Source organism: Marmota marmota, unplaced genomic scaffold, assembly GCF_001458135.2.
Source record: "Marmota marmota marmota unplaced genomic scaffold, marMar, whole genome shotgun sequence".
Classification (NCBI taxonomy): domain Eukaryota; kingdom Metazoa; phylum Chordata; class Mammalia; order Rodentia; family Sciuridae; genus Marmota; species Marmota marmota.
The window spans coordinates 46,477,144-46,491,543 of NW_025999853.1; the positions used below are offsets into that span (position 1 = coordinate 46,477,144).

The following is a 14,400-nucleotide window of genomic DNA, read 5'->3' on the forward strand; positions in this document are numbered from 1 at the left end:
CCAGTCCAAAAAAAAAAAAAAAAGTCAACCTAAAATCAGAATTATGTTTACTAGGGATTGAAAAGGGTAGGGTGGGGGGAGAATTTGATCAGTGTACAGTTTAGCATATATGAAAGCATCACACTGAACCCCAATGCATAATTAATATCTGTGAATAAAATATATATAACACAGAGACCAAAATGAAATATCACACAATGTTAGCAGTGTTAATTGACTCCACTTACTAAGTTCCAGATCGGGGACTATCTGAGAAGACAGAATGTAAATGAATTGTTAGAGAAATTGCAGGTGGTAATAAATGCTCAAATATTGTTAAGAGTATAAATCAAAAGAATTGAACACAGACCCAGAGAATATATTTAGAGAAGTCATGGCTGTCATATGTACATGGATTGTACTATGAATTATAATTAAATAATATTAGTCAATGAAAAATACTACTATACTACTACTAATGATAATAATAATAATAATACAGTGAATGGATTAAAACTATGAGTCACATTATTTCAAACACATTATTGAACAAATAAAGTGTATGGCTTCTTAAATACTTATTCAGTATGAAACCAATACATGAAATCTGAGAACTTGCAAACTATATAAAATACTATCTATGTAAGCATACATTCATAATAATAACCTAAAATCATGCAATGAGAATAATAAACTTCAAATTCGAGAATAGAGATGCAGGCATGTGGAAGACACTTAAAAGAACTCTCTTGTCTTTTGTCTTGGATGCCCACAAAAGGATGAGAGGTTTTTAAAAATATTATGCCAGCAAAAATACTGCCAGTCTGTACTGAAAGAAATAAAGAAAGAATAAAGCAAAGGAAGAATTACAGGGGAGAAAAATGTATGCAGAGGCTTGGGAAAAGGGATTTCCACAGTTCCAAAGAACAGGGCCATGTCCTTAGTTTCAGGGAGCAGAGCCACCACCCAGGACTGAGGAGAATGGGGGCAAGACCTAGGAAAGGAGGTGTTATGCTTTGGATGTGAGGTGTCCCCCAAAAGCTCACAAGTGAAACAATGTAAGAACATTCAGAGGAGAAATGATTGGGTTGTGAGAGTCTTAACTCAATCAGTAAATTAGTCCCTCATAGGGATTAAGTGAGTGATAACTGAAGTGGTAGGGTGTGGTCGGAGGAGGTGGGAATGGAGCAGCATGGCTTTGGGGTATTTATTTGTATCTGGCAAGTGGAGACCTCTCTTTTCTTTCCTGATCAAGATGTGAGCCACTTTCTGCTGCCACACTCTCCCACCATGATGTTCAGCCTCACCTGGGGCCCTGAGGAATGGAGATGGCCTTCTATGGACTAAGACCTCTGAAACAATAAGCCCTCAAATAAACTTTTCCTCCTAAAATTATCCTGGTCAGATCTTTTAGTCACAGCAGCAAAAAAGCTGACTAAAACAGGAGGCAGGATCATTCTGGCAAGACAGAGCAACAAGCAATAGAGAATTAATCCCAAGTTTTATAACATCATGGAATTTTTACATTATGATAAGTTTTGAAGTTGGTTTAGATTAGTAGAACCTTTCTATTTTGTTTATTCCAATTTTTTTTTATAATGAGAATGTCTATTCTTTCTCATATTGTATCTTGGAAGTAGATGACTTGTTTTCAAGATTTCACAGGTTGACAGATGGAAAGAAATTGTTTCCTAGGATAGACTACATTCCAAGTGTCATCCATAACTGATCTAAATAGAATTCGGACTTAGAGCTGATGTTGGAATAACTAAGATATTTGGAAATGTTGTGATCAGCTTGAATATACATTTTTGCATGCGGTATGCATGTGGTAGGGACTTGAATTTGGGAAAGGAGTCACAGGCAAACTATTATTGGTTTAATTACATCCCTCAAAAAAGACAAGTTGAGATTTTAACTTCTAACATCTCAGAATATGACCTTATTTGGAAATGGGATGTTAGTCTGTTTTCCACTACTATAACAAAAACAGCTGAGATAATCACGTTAAAAAGAAAAAAAGGATGGTTTCCCCCCAACACACTTTGGCTCACGTGTAACTGTCCATGATCATTTGGCCCTGTTGCTTTCACTCTGTGGTGGAACATCATGGGGAGAACATATGTGGAGCAAACCTGCTCACTCCATGCCTAGGAAGCTAAAGAGAGGAAGAGGAAGAGGCTGCGGTCCTACTATTTCCTTTGAATGAATTCTTACAGTAACCCAAACACCTCTTTCCAGGACCCACCTCTTAAAGTTTCCAACACTTCCCAACAGCACCAACCTGAGGAGAAAATATCTAACACATGGTTTTTGAAGTATATTCCAGATCCAAACTATTCCCTAGAGCCAATGTATGTGTAATTGACTGGGAGGAGTTTGTACTGGAATAGGGCAGCTCCAAATCCAGTCTAATAGATATGCTTACAAGAAGACTGCCACGTGGGACTGGGGTTGTGGCTCAGTGGTAGAGCACTTGCCTGGCATGTGTGAGGCCCTGGGTTTGATACTCAGCACCACACATAAATAAACAAGTAAAGTGAAACACCCACTGGCAACTAAAATAAATAAATACATAAATACATAAATAAAAAGACTGCCATGTGAAGACACAGAAACACAGGGAGAATGCCATATGAAGATGGAGGCACAGACTGGAGTCCCACTGCCACCATCTTCATGTAGCATTCTCCCCATGTTTCTGGGTGTTTGCACCCGTCCACAACTAAGCGAGAATGAACTTCTGCTGTTTTAAACCACCAGTTTGTGGTACTGTCATGACAGCCCAATGATTTATAATCCACTAGGTCAAGTTATACATAAATTCACATGATTCTCATACTAAATAAAAAATCATTATTATTGTTATAGTCTCCATTTAGAGCTCGCTTATTGTTATAGCCTACATTTAGATCTCCTTTTAGGGTTCTTACAGGTTATGTGATTTACCCATGATTTGCAAAGCTAGGTTTTCCAACACCTGCACACTTCATTGCATTGAAAGCATTGATTCTCTCTCCTTGTCTCTGAGAATCTTAAATTGTGTGTGTGTGTGTGTGTGTGTGTGTATGTGCATGTGTGTGTGTAATATCTATGTGTAACTGTCAAAAAAGACTTGGTGAACTTTTCAGTAATTCATTCATGAAGAATATCCAATAATGTACTAAAGAAAGAAAGACACTTTCTTATAGTAACTTGATTTCTATACGGTTAATAGGAAACTGAGAAGTAGATATCCAAAGGCCATAGTGAATCAGAATAGCAACTAGTCATTAATACGTATAATCTTGGTTCTATATTAATATCTAATATTAAAAAGATGCACAGTATACTATAATATAGTAAGGAATTTGTACATATCTAACAGTTTAAAGTCTCAATTTTTATCATCCTTTCAAATAATTGTTCTAACTTTAGATTGCATATTAATTGGTCTAAAATTTAAGACTCGTCATATTTATATACATACTTTGATTTTACTCATATTTTAAATTTCCATAATCAATGAAATTTTAGCCATCTGGATGTTTAACTTATAAAGTATGAACTTTTCAGCATGACTTTAGTGTTTACTAAAATAAGAACTGGCAATACTCTCTTATTTAACCTTGAAGAACTTCTTTTGTAAACAGAACTTAGATATACCTAAGCAAATCTGTATGCAGACAGAACAGAAGAAAGGGATTATATAAATTACAGTGTTATAGAAACTTAGCAATGCCAGTGGTGGTGAATCTGGAAAAAAATCACTATGCAACTACACTTTAACTGCCAGTGCTTATCTTGCAGCACTTCAAAATAGAAATGTATTAAGGAATAAAATATTGCTTCCCTTTTTTTAAAAAAAAGGAAGTAAAAAAAAACCAGCACAAACATTGACTAATAAGCTATTAACTCTATTTGTCACCCAGTAAATAGGGACTTTGATTCCAGCCCCAGAGCTCCCAATAGTTTTTGTTACTTCCCCTCTCTAGACATAGTTCCTCTTATTAAAATAGATGTTCTTCTAGGTTTTTACCAGCTGAAAATTGCAGTTGTAAAATCATCAATCATTGTCTGGCATCTAATTCAGTTCAGGAAAAATATATAGAGAAAACTACATATGTAGTAGCATGGAAACATTTAACTTCTAATATTTACTTGTCTTTATGACTTGAGTCTAAATCCAACAAACACAAGTTCCCTTGGCTTTGGATACTTGTTGAATACAGATAACCACTGTCAACAGAAACTTTAAAAAGAACCCAAACAATTTGTGATGCAGTGACATAAGCAATGTATCCTTCATGTTGGAAGCTCAATGCAAAGTATAATCACTCTGTATACATATAGCATAGATATTTTTAGTTTCAGAAAATAGCTTTGAAAGTTGTAAATTTGAGTGAAAAAGGCCTTTAATTTCATTGAAATTATACAGTAGTGTCACCTGAAATATACCTGCATTATAACTTCATTGTTTGTCATAGTACCATTCCAAATATATTGGGACCAAGTTACCTAAGTTCCACAATAAAAAAAATAAATAGTATTTTTTCAGCAATATACACAGATATTTATAAAATGTAGCAATCTAGAATAAGAAAAATAAAGATATTTCGTTGTTTTACAACATCAAGATAAATACAATTTTAGTGATTCACTCTTACTTTCAGAATTTCAGTGTTAGAGATTTTGAGTTTCCTTACTAAGACTAAATAATGTACTATGTTATTTATTATTATAAATAATTATAATTAACACATATTTCAGCCAGTAGACTTAGGAATCACAATAATTCATTTCATAAATACATTTAAAAATTCCCTTTCCCTAATATAAGCACAGAATTCGTCATTAGTATTAACTCAGTACACTTTAAAAGTGAAATAGTTTTCTGAGCCAACATTTAGTTTTTCATTTTCTTTCAATAAATTTAGAATATGATATCAGAAAAAACTAAAGAAATAAAAACAATCACGTTTATAAAGTACAGTTAACATGCACAGCTTGTATATTTTTACAGTAAGTATGATTTGAAAGTTACCTGAATAGAGAGAACCCAAGTTTGCTTCTTTCCCTGAGCACAGAGCTGAGCAGAGGGGCAATTGATCATTAACTTCTAGCCAGAGGCAAACTTGCACACACGTCTCCGGAGATTTTCTGCTTTGCCCTTCCTTCTCTCTTCTTTCAAATAGGGGAAAGGTAGCCCTCTCTCTTCTTGAAGAACTTGCTTTGACATGCACAATTAGTTCATACTTTTCACAGTATAAAGTGAGCGTAGCTTAAATTATATCCTGGGTCAAAGAAGGTGAACGAGTCTGGCAGTTAGAACTGCTAAATTTAATCTTCTGATTCTCTGAAGTTGATGTAGCCACACTTTCGAGTGTGTTTTCCATCATGTGATTAAACATCATGTTTGGAACACACTGCTAGAGTACTATACTTATATACATCACAGGGTAAGTGAATCTGTCACAGAGTCTGAGGCTAGGGAAACAATATCAAAAGGCTAAGGTCATGTGTTGAATCCCTTTGTTGCCCGATTACATACTACATTCCTTACTTGGTCAGCAATTCTGTAAATTGGATGTTATCTTCTCTAATTTTGATTTTCCAGGAGGTCAGATAGATGGCTTATTTTCACCCTTAGTGACCTGGAAATATTGGGTCCTGGGTTCCAATTGAAGGCCCATGGTTACTAGTCCTTAGTAGCATGGGTGAGTACTCCGTTTTTAGCCCAGTCTGTTGTATGCCAATGCAGGAGCTTAGTCCCAAACAATGGCCTCCTATAGTTTCCAACAGTATCCGACACACTTATCTGGAGTAGAAGTACTGATGTAATACAAAGTAATTAAACAATTAAAAATAATTTCACTTTGTACTCTGTAGAGATACACCTCAAAGTATTTTTTTTAAAGAAAGGAACAAAATTTCAATAAAGATATCTATAAAGATATCTGCTTTATTAACTACTTATACATAATGAAAATATAACAAGACTCAAATTATATACAGGAATGTTTACCACCTTTAGTAAATACAAACACTATTAAGTATACCATGAATGTTAACTTTATGCAGCTTCCTATGTGTAATTAATATTCTTTACTTAGAATCATTATAAGAAGAAGTTCTGCCGGGCGTAGTGGTACACACCTGTAATCTCAGAGGCTGGGGAGGCTGTGGCAGGAGGATCACAAATTCAAAGCCAGGCTCAGCAAAAGTGAGACACTAAGCAACTCAGTGAGACTTTCTCTCTAAATAAAATACAAAAATAGGGCTGGGATGTGGTTCAGTGGTTGAGTGCCCGGAGTTCAATCCTTGATACCCTCCCCCACAAAAAAAGAATTATCATATGAAGTTCTAAAGTTAAATAAAGGAGAAATACAAAAATCTAAGTTTAATATGTCAAAATATACGGTAACCAAGAACATAATTTCATAAAATATGACCTATAATGATTAGAATTGGCAAGAGTGGGGATAATATAGTTTGTACTTATTCACTATTATTTTGATTATTGCCATTACAATATTAAATCTTTAAAAAATACTATCCACTGATTGAATACATGGTTCATAATGCCTGTTAGGAAAGGTTAAAAAGCTTAAGTTTTAAATTGTATATTTACTTTCTAAATGTAGTATTTATTTTTCTTCACAGCTGACTTCTACTAAATTAATTTGCATCTTAAGCACACATTTTTAACAAATCGTTTCAAAAAATAAAATAAAAATTACCTATAGCAGTGAAGTATGGATTAGTGTTTGCAACAGAAGAAAATATAACTGGCGACTTCTGTCACCTTTGTAATCACAGGAAAACATTCAACAGTTGGCCTTCCTGCACTCCCAAACTGGGGATTGAACCCAAGGCCTGTGCATGCTAGACAAGCGCTCTACCACTGAGCTACATCCTAACCCTCTCTTTTTCTTAACAAGAAACACATCATAGTTAAAGCACAAAAAACTTGTGTTACTAAAGTTGAGCAACCATATTCTGTGAGATATGAGATAAACACACAGTTGTGTTTGCTACATGCACCTTTGAGAAAATAAAAGCCAAAGAACTGTTCCCTGAGCTCTGGGGAGAAAATGCCTGAAGGTGACTAACCTTTGCCAAGGTTACACATTCTCAAGAGTAAAGCCAAAAATAGGACCATGTAAAGATTTTATTTAAATTTCAGTTTCTAACATTCTCATTAATGTGGACTCAAAAATGATAGGAAATACAGATAGTCTTAGGAGAAAACCCTGATGAATAGCATATGTGGTCTTGGAACAGGTTATTAATTCTGCATTTAAAACATAACAATAAGTTCTTGGCAATACATTTGTTTATAACATTATTCCCAAGTTTCATGCAGCATTAGCACATTTCCCTTGTGAGATTTTGATGTTTCTCACTTTATGACTCTGAGTAAAACTAGATTAATGTGCAAAATCCAGGTTTTTAATCTGAATAAAAAGTCCAGGGCCAGGGCTGTGACTCAGTGGTAAAGTGCTTACCTAGAATGCACTAGGCCCTGTGTTCTATCCCTAGCACCTCATATAAAGAAATTTAAAAATTAAGCATAAAAAAAGTGCAAGAAATTCAAAAGAACAGAAAGCTCAGGTATAAATTTTGGATGGGAAACAGCAATAAATTAGAAAAATACAAAGATTAACTGTCTTACAAACATAAGGGGAATCTTCTATTTGCTTTTCTCATTTAGATAAAATATTTTCCTATTGTTTTTCTGGAAAGAGTACCACAGTCTTAACATTCATTGAATAAAACTAACAGGGATTCTATATTCTGGAGTTTAGAATTATCATGGAGCTCAAAGTTAGTATACAGTAGAAAAAAATAGTCCAAGTTCACTTCTTGAGGTAATTGCCCAGAGTCATAATGTAAAATGGAATTCTTTTTTTAACCTTGGTAAGAACAAAAGAAAAAAGTCTCCAGTCAAATTTGCATTATAGAGCAATTCCTTTAAAGTTTCAATACATCACAGGAAAGCATAAAGGCTAAAGGCGGGAAGGCAGTCCTAAACACAAACAATACAAGGACTCTACCATCTTAAGTGATTTCCTCTTTTTGCCCACAACAACAGCTCTCTTGGTTTGAGTACATGGATCATTTAAGATCTTTCATTCCCTGGCTGTTATCCATTCCACAGAAGATCTTAGTATATTCAGCTAATTGAGGAAACATGTTCAGAGAAAGTGCTTCTAAAATACCTTTCTATCTCAGAACCCATGATTCCACTTAGCTCCCTGCCATCACTTTCAGCAGACTTCTGTTAAATGCACCAACATTCTGCTAGTGACTCAGCACAAAGTCTGAGAGTCCATGATGTTTCCTGCTCTCCACTGTCATATCACAGTTGCCAATCCTTAAAGATTCTGCTTCCACCAGGACTCAATTCTATCTCCTTTCCCTCATTCCCACAGATGCCAGGCAACTTCAACAAATGTAGTAGCCTCCAATTGTTACACAAGTAATATCTCTACTAACAAGTGTCTGTCCACCCACCAGCTATCCCTCCACCACACCCAGGAATACCCAGGGGGGATATGTGATGAAATATCCTAGGATCAAATATGCAATGCCATATACTGCTAAAGACAATTAGTAGATATTTTAATGTATTTGGTTTTCACTGCCATTTTAAAAAAATAAGAAGCCATTATTTATTCTGGTTTTTAAAACTACAAAGGTATTAATCATTAACAAGATATAAATAAACAGAGTTTACCATTTTCAATCTACTGACTCAGTCACATCTCACTGGCTACGAGATTCTTGTCATGCCTCCAAAGAAAAGTTTATATTGAAAAAATTTTGTTCTTCAGTCATTGTAAGGTATGATAAATGAAAATCTTTGGTAGTTGGTATTTTAAATTATTTTAAAGGAAAGGGATGAAATGACATATGAGGATACCAAGGAAATAACCAGAAAAATAATGCAAAGTCGCATGGAAAGACAGTTTATAGGACTCACGGCCATGCCCCAAGACCTCGTCAAGTCTACAGCATGCGTGTTTTAAGGCCTCTCTGGGTGGCTCCCTGTGAGGACAAGACCTTCTTGGTGAGCTCCTTAACAGCTGGCAGAGGACATGGACTGCCCTTGTCTGCCTGTGCCAGGCCTCAGTCTGCTCACTAGTCTTCGCTCCCCTGGGGAACCTGCTGTTTCCTAGGACACTGCAGCATAACTCCTTGCTGCACTTCTTTACTCTAAGAAATGCTTTGTTTGGGGGTGGCGGGGGTAACCAGGAATTGAACTTGGGGCACTCAACCACTGAGCCACATCCCCAGCCCTATTTTGTATTTTATTTAGAAACAGGGTCTCACTGAGTTGCTTAGTGTCTCACTTTTGCTGAGGCTGGCTTTGAACTCGTGACCCTCCTGCATCAGCCTTCAGAGCCGCTGGAATTACAGGCCTGCACCACCATGCCCAGCTCTAAGAGATTCTTAAAACATAAAAAGTACTTGATTTAGTTTTAGGAGGTTCGAGTTCAAACCTAAGCTCTACTTGTCACCTTGAGGACATTATCTGACTCTCTGATTCTCAGGATTCCCATGTATCTAGTAGCTTCATGTTCCCTTGCAAACACATCTATTAAAAGTAATATCTCTACTAACAAGTATCTAATATCTCTACTAACAAGTATCTATCTATTTCACGTCTGCTTACTGATTTGCAACAAAAAGCACTAAGCAAATCTGGTGTAGAGAACTGTCTGTACTTTTTTCCCCAGGTGGGTCTTCCTACAAAGAGATATATTCTGATTTGTTCTACACTGTGATAATTTTACTAGGACAGGTTCTACCATACAAAGGGAAAGCCTACATTTAGAGATAAACTCAAAATATAAACTCCATCTGACTATATATCCAAGCCACATTCTCTGGCCCAGCATCAAAGAGGCTGGCTGAATCTATTCTTTTTCTTCTGTTTATTTAATTGGTTTAACCAATATTTAGTTAGTAGCTAGTATAAGAAAGCCGTGATGGGACTGGGGCTATAGCTTAATGGTAGAACACATGCTTAGCATGCTTGAGGCCCTGGGTTCAATCCCCATTAAAAAAAGACAAAGAGAAGAAAAAGAATACATCATGGTATGAACACAGTCATTCTCCCATGGTGGACAACAGAGTCAACAAGCTAAAGTAGTAGTCTACATACAGAATTATTAGCATTGTCATATCCTGTAGAACCTTGCATAACTTAACTCATGCATTCAACTATATCTTAGGCAAGAGGTAAATAATAAAGGTACCTACTCCAGACATCTTCTGTGTCATCATAAGGCTGTTAAACATGCTATCAGCACAACATCATAGAAGTGTTGTCCTATGTCTGAAAATGTTGTCCTCAATATTAACCAGATTTTTCAAGGACAGATTAGCAAATATGATTGATTTAGTCATATAGGTACTGTCCATTGATTATTATCTGAACTATTTGTGAGGGGAGAAGACCAAAAATTTAGTTAAAATTTTTTCCTACCTTTAAGATACAGTGAAAATCAAAGCTGGTCAATTTGGTCTAAAGTAAAAGCCTAATTATTTGATTATTAGGATTGATATCAACCCACATAATCCACATTCTCTGTGAAATAAACATGAACACAGTAAGTAGGTTAGTAGTATTTCTAATAGGGAGAATATAACTGGGTATGTTCAGCTTATCTACTTAATTTTGAAAGAATTTGAAGGGAGAGATACATAAGGATAAAGCAGACATGGCATTTGGTATGTAATTTACTTGAAATTTTCCATTAATTCATTAAAGAGATGTTTTCATCCAGATCTTCATTTCTTTTTTTTTTTTTAATCCTTCAGTTAACTGCAGTATTAAACTTTAAGCAGAGGCAAGAAAATGACATCATTTGTGGGTTCAGTGTTTAAAATGTTCCCTGAAGCCAATCAGAGATCCATACACTTCTACAAAGGTAAGTGACTTGAGAGAGCTTCTTCTAATTTTCTGTGGTTTTCAACTGTATCCAGTCAGATGAAATGCTGGTCAGTGAAATGTGGGAAAAGTGGGTCATAAAATAGAAACAGAAGGATTTGACTACAGGATACCACAAAGATGCCAGATGTATTTGAGGAAAAACAAATCTCATTTAACTAAAAGCACATGTGTCATTACTGGTGTCTGTTTCTCAACCACATGCCCAATAGGCCTGTGTTTAAGTAACCAATTTAAAGACGTGGTATCCATTGTCTTTCATGTGTGTGTGAAGATTGTGTTTTGTTTTGATTTGTTTTCCATCCCACTTCAGAAAACCTAGAGAGTCAAGGACACAAGACAAGCTGTTTTTTAAGAGCAATGTACAATTTAAAACTGTATAGAACATCACAGTGTGCTGCTGCTGGCCTTTGCTCTGAATAAATAGATCCTATGTCCCTGCCTAATTCTCCCACTGGAATCTGCTACTTCACAGATTGGTGGTTCTTCTCCATTGCACCAAGAAACCCTCCTTGAACAGCCATCATTTATCTATTAGCATGAGATGGTATGCAACAAATGTTGGCCTAATTCATTATTTCACTGTGTGCCTTGGAATATGGCTATTATGACGATAAAAGGCTGATCAAATATGTGCTTCGCCTCAGAGCATTACTCTCCAGTATATATAAATAACTCAAAAAAAAAAAAAAACTAACACCAAAAAATACAAATAACCCAATCAATAAACAGGGTAAAGAAATGAACAGACACTTCACAGAAGAAGAAATACAATTGGTCAACAAATATATGAAAAAATGTTCAACAACTCTAGATGAAATTAGAGAAATGCAAATTCAAACAACACTGAGATTCCATCTCACTCCAGTTAGAATGCCATTTATCAAGAATATAAGCTACTATAAATGTTGGCAAGGATCTGGGGGGACAAAAAGGGAAAGAATTAAATTACAACAGATGGGGTAGAGAGACAAGATGGGAGGGGAGGGGAGGGGGGATAGTAGAGGATAGGAAAGGTAGCAGAATACAACAGTTAATAATATGGCATTATGTAAAAATGTAGATGTGTAATTGATGTGATTCTGCAATCTGTATTTGGGGTAAAAATGGGAGTTCATAATCCACTTGAATCGAATGTATGAAATATGATATGTCAAGAGTTTTGTAATGTTTTGAATAACCAATAAAAAAAAGGTACACTCATACATTGCTGGTAGCACTATAAATTGGTGCAACCACTCTGGAAAGCAGTACGGAAATTCCTCAGAAAACTTTGAATGGAACCTTCTTTTGATCCAGTTATCTCACTCCTTGGTTTATACCCAAAGGACTTAAAATCGACATACTACAGTAATGCTGCCACATCAATGTTTATAGCAGTTCAATTCACAATAGCAAAACTATGGTACCAACCTATATGCCTTTCAAAGGATAAATGGGTAAAGAAAATGTGGTATATATTCACAATGAAATGTTACTCAGCCATAAAAAAAGAATGAAATTATGACATTTTCAAGTAAATGAATGGAACTGGAGATTACCATGCTAAGTGAAATAAGCCAATCTCCCAAAAAAACAAAAGCTAAATGTTCTATCTGATATGCAGAGGCTAACACACAATAAGGGACAGGAAAGGAAGAATAGAGTACTTTGGATTAGACAAAGGGGCATGGGAGGGAATGGAGGAGGAATGGGAATGGGAAAGACAGTAGAATAATCTCACATAACTTTCCTATTTTCACAACCATTATAACTCCACATCATGTACAACCACAAGAATGGGAAGTTATACTCAATGTATGTATAATATGCCAAAATACATTCTAGTGTCATGTATAACTAAACATAAAAAATAAAAAAAATTTAAAAAAATATGTGCTTCTAAAGAAACGCCCACCAACCTTACTAGACAGATAATGTGGCATTCATAGAAACAGCAATTTCTATCTGTCCCCCTAAGAGAAGCTTTTCTCAAGACAATCATTTTGAAAACAATATTCAGACTAGGCATTCCTCACTTTCTAAGTTTTTTTTTAATTTAAGACTTCTTTTTATAGGGTGCTGCATAACTTTCTTAGTCCCAACACATCTGATACTTAACCACTTACATCAAAACATACCTAAAAACTAACAAGGTAAGATCATGACAATAGAATCAGTGAATTCCACAAAAGATATGATTACAGAATATGCAACATTTGAATTATGTACATACTTATAACAAGGAGAACAAAGAGTTATATAAAAATACAAGAGATTTTAACAGTTAAGTGGCATAACAAATTATACAATTGACAGGATTTATTTACATTAAAATGTGTCTACCCCAACTTTTATGTCCATATCTAAAAAAGAGAATGAGTCCAGAGAATATAGTATTTAAGATGTAAATATAATGATAATAACAATAGTTAACAGTTACGTAGCACTTAGGATGTGCCAAATTCTGTTCTAAGCACTTAACAGAAATTAACACAGTTCTCACAATAGCACTGTGAAGAAAATGCCTTCTATGGTCTAATTTTACAGATGAAGACACTGATGTTTGAGCAAATTTTAATTAGTAAGCATCAGGACTAGGACTTGAACCCAGATACTTTAGGTTCTACAGTCTGTGCTCTTAACAAGGAAGAGGCAAGCATAAGCCTGGAAAGCATGTGTCCAATAGGAGCCATTTGACATATTACAACCTCACTCAATAGTATTAGACAAAATTAAATCAAAGGGGCCATTAAAGGTGCATTTACATGAAGATACACCAGTTCCACAAATAGCATGACTTGGAGTATCTCAACAGAAGAAAATGCACACTGAGGATACTCACAGAGTAGCTCTATTGGCTCAGAATCCTAGAGTTCTTTGTTTCCCACAATCTCTTGATCTAAGTCTTCACAGAAAAGCATTGCATCTTAAGACTGACTCCTAGAAGAATCAAAGAACAGAGCAACCAACTAAATATTTAATGCATGTTTTAAAAAATAAAAAAGGTATCCAATTCCAAATCTAAAAGACTCCCCAGAATGTAGTTTTATGCTTTCTATTGTAGTAGAAAATAGCTGAAATTGCAATTTGCCTTCTCTAAAATTCTAAGGTTATATTTAAAGTCCTATTCAGATATATATGGATTATTTAATTAAATTAATAACCCTGTGTTACAATCATAGTGTTTGTGCCTGCCCTTATATTTTCTGTCCTAAGTAAAATTTCTGCAAATACAGAGGATTTCCTGTAATAACAAAGTTCCCTCTACTTGGAGTGGGATAATGTGTATGAGAGAGAGAAGACAGGAAGAGGTAGAGAGTTTTTAAAGTAATAACATGAGATTTTTATATAAAAATATTAAAACTATTTACATTAAAAATTTTTAAGTAGAACTTTAGTAATTAATGTACTAGAAACACTGTAAAATGATAATCAAAATTGGATCATCAGTTCTTTGATTATTTGGACCTTGAAACAAACATTTGACTTATCTCTTTAAT

General features: G+C 35.1%; 1 protein-coding gene across 7 annotated transcripts in view; it reads right to left on the bottom strand.

Annotated features, from left to right (window-relative positions):
- The window catches only part of Slc16a7 (solute carrier family 16 member 7), a 159,952-nt gene that overhangs the window by 97,962 nt on the left and 47,590 nt on the right, over positions 1 to 14,400 (bottom strand). For 2 of the 7 annotated variants that reach the window (XM_048805999.1, XM_048806011.1), the window contains exon 3: positions 13,743 to 13,840. The exons of 2 other annotated variants lie outside the window; for them this stretch is intronic. The gene's annotated coding sequence lies outside the window, so the exon portion shown is untranslated. Of the gene's footprint in view, positions 1 to 5,002; positions 5,783 to 6,114; positions 6,134 to 13,742; positions 13,841 to 14,400 lie in introns of those variants that run through there. 3 more of the 7 variants (XM_048805998.1, XM_048806017.1, XM_015483070.2) reach the window with 3 other exon arrangements.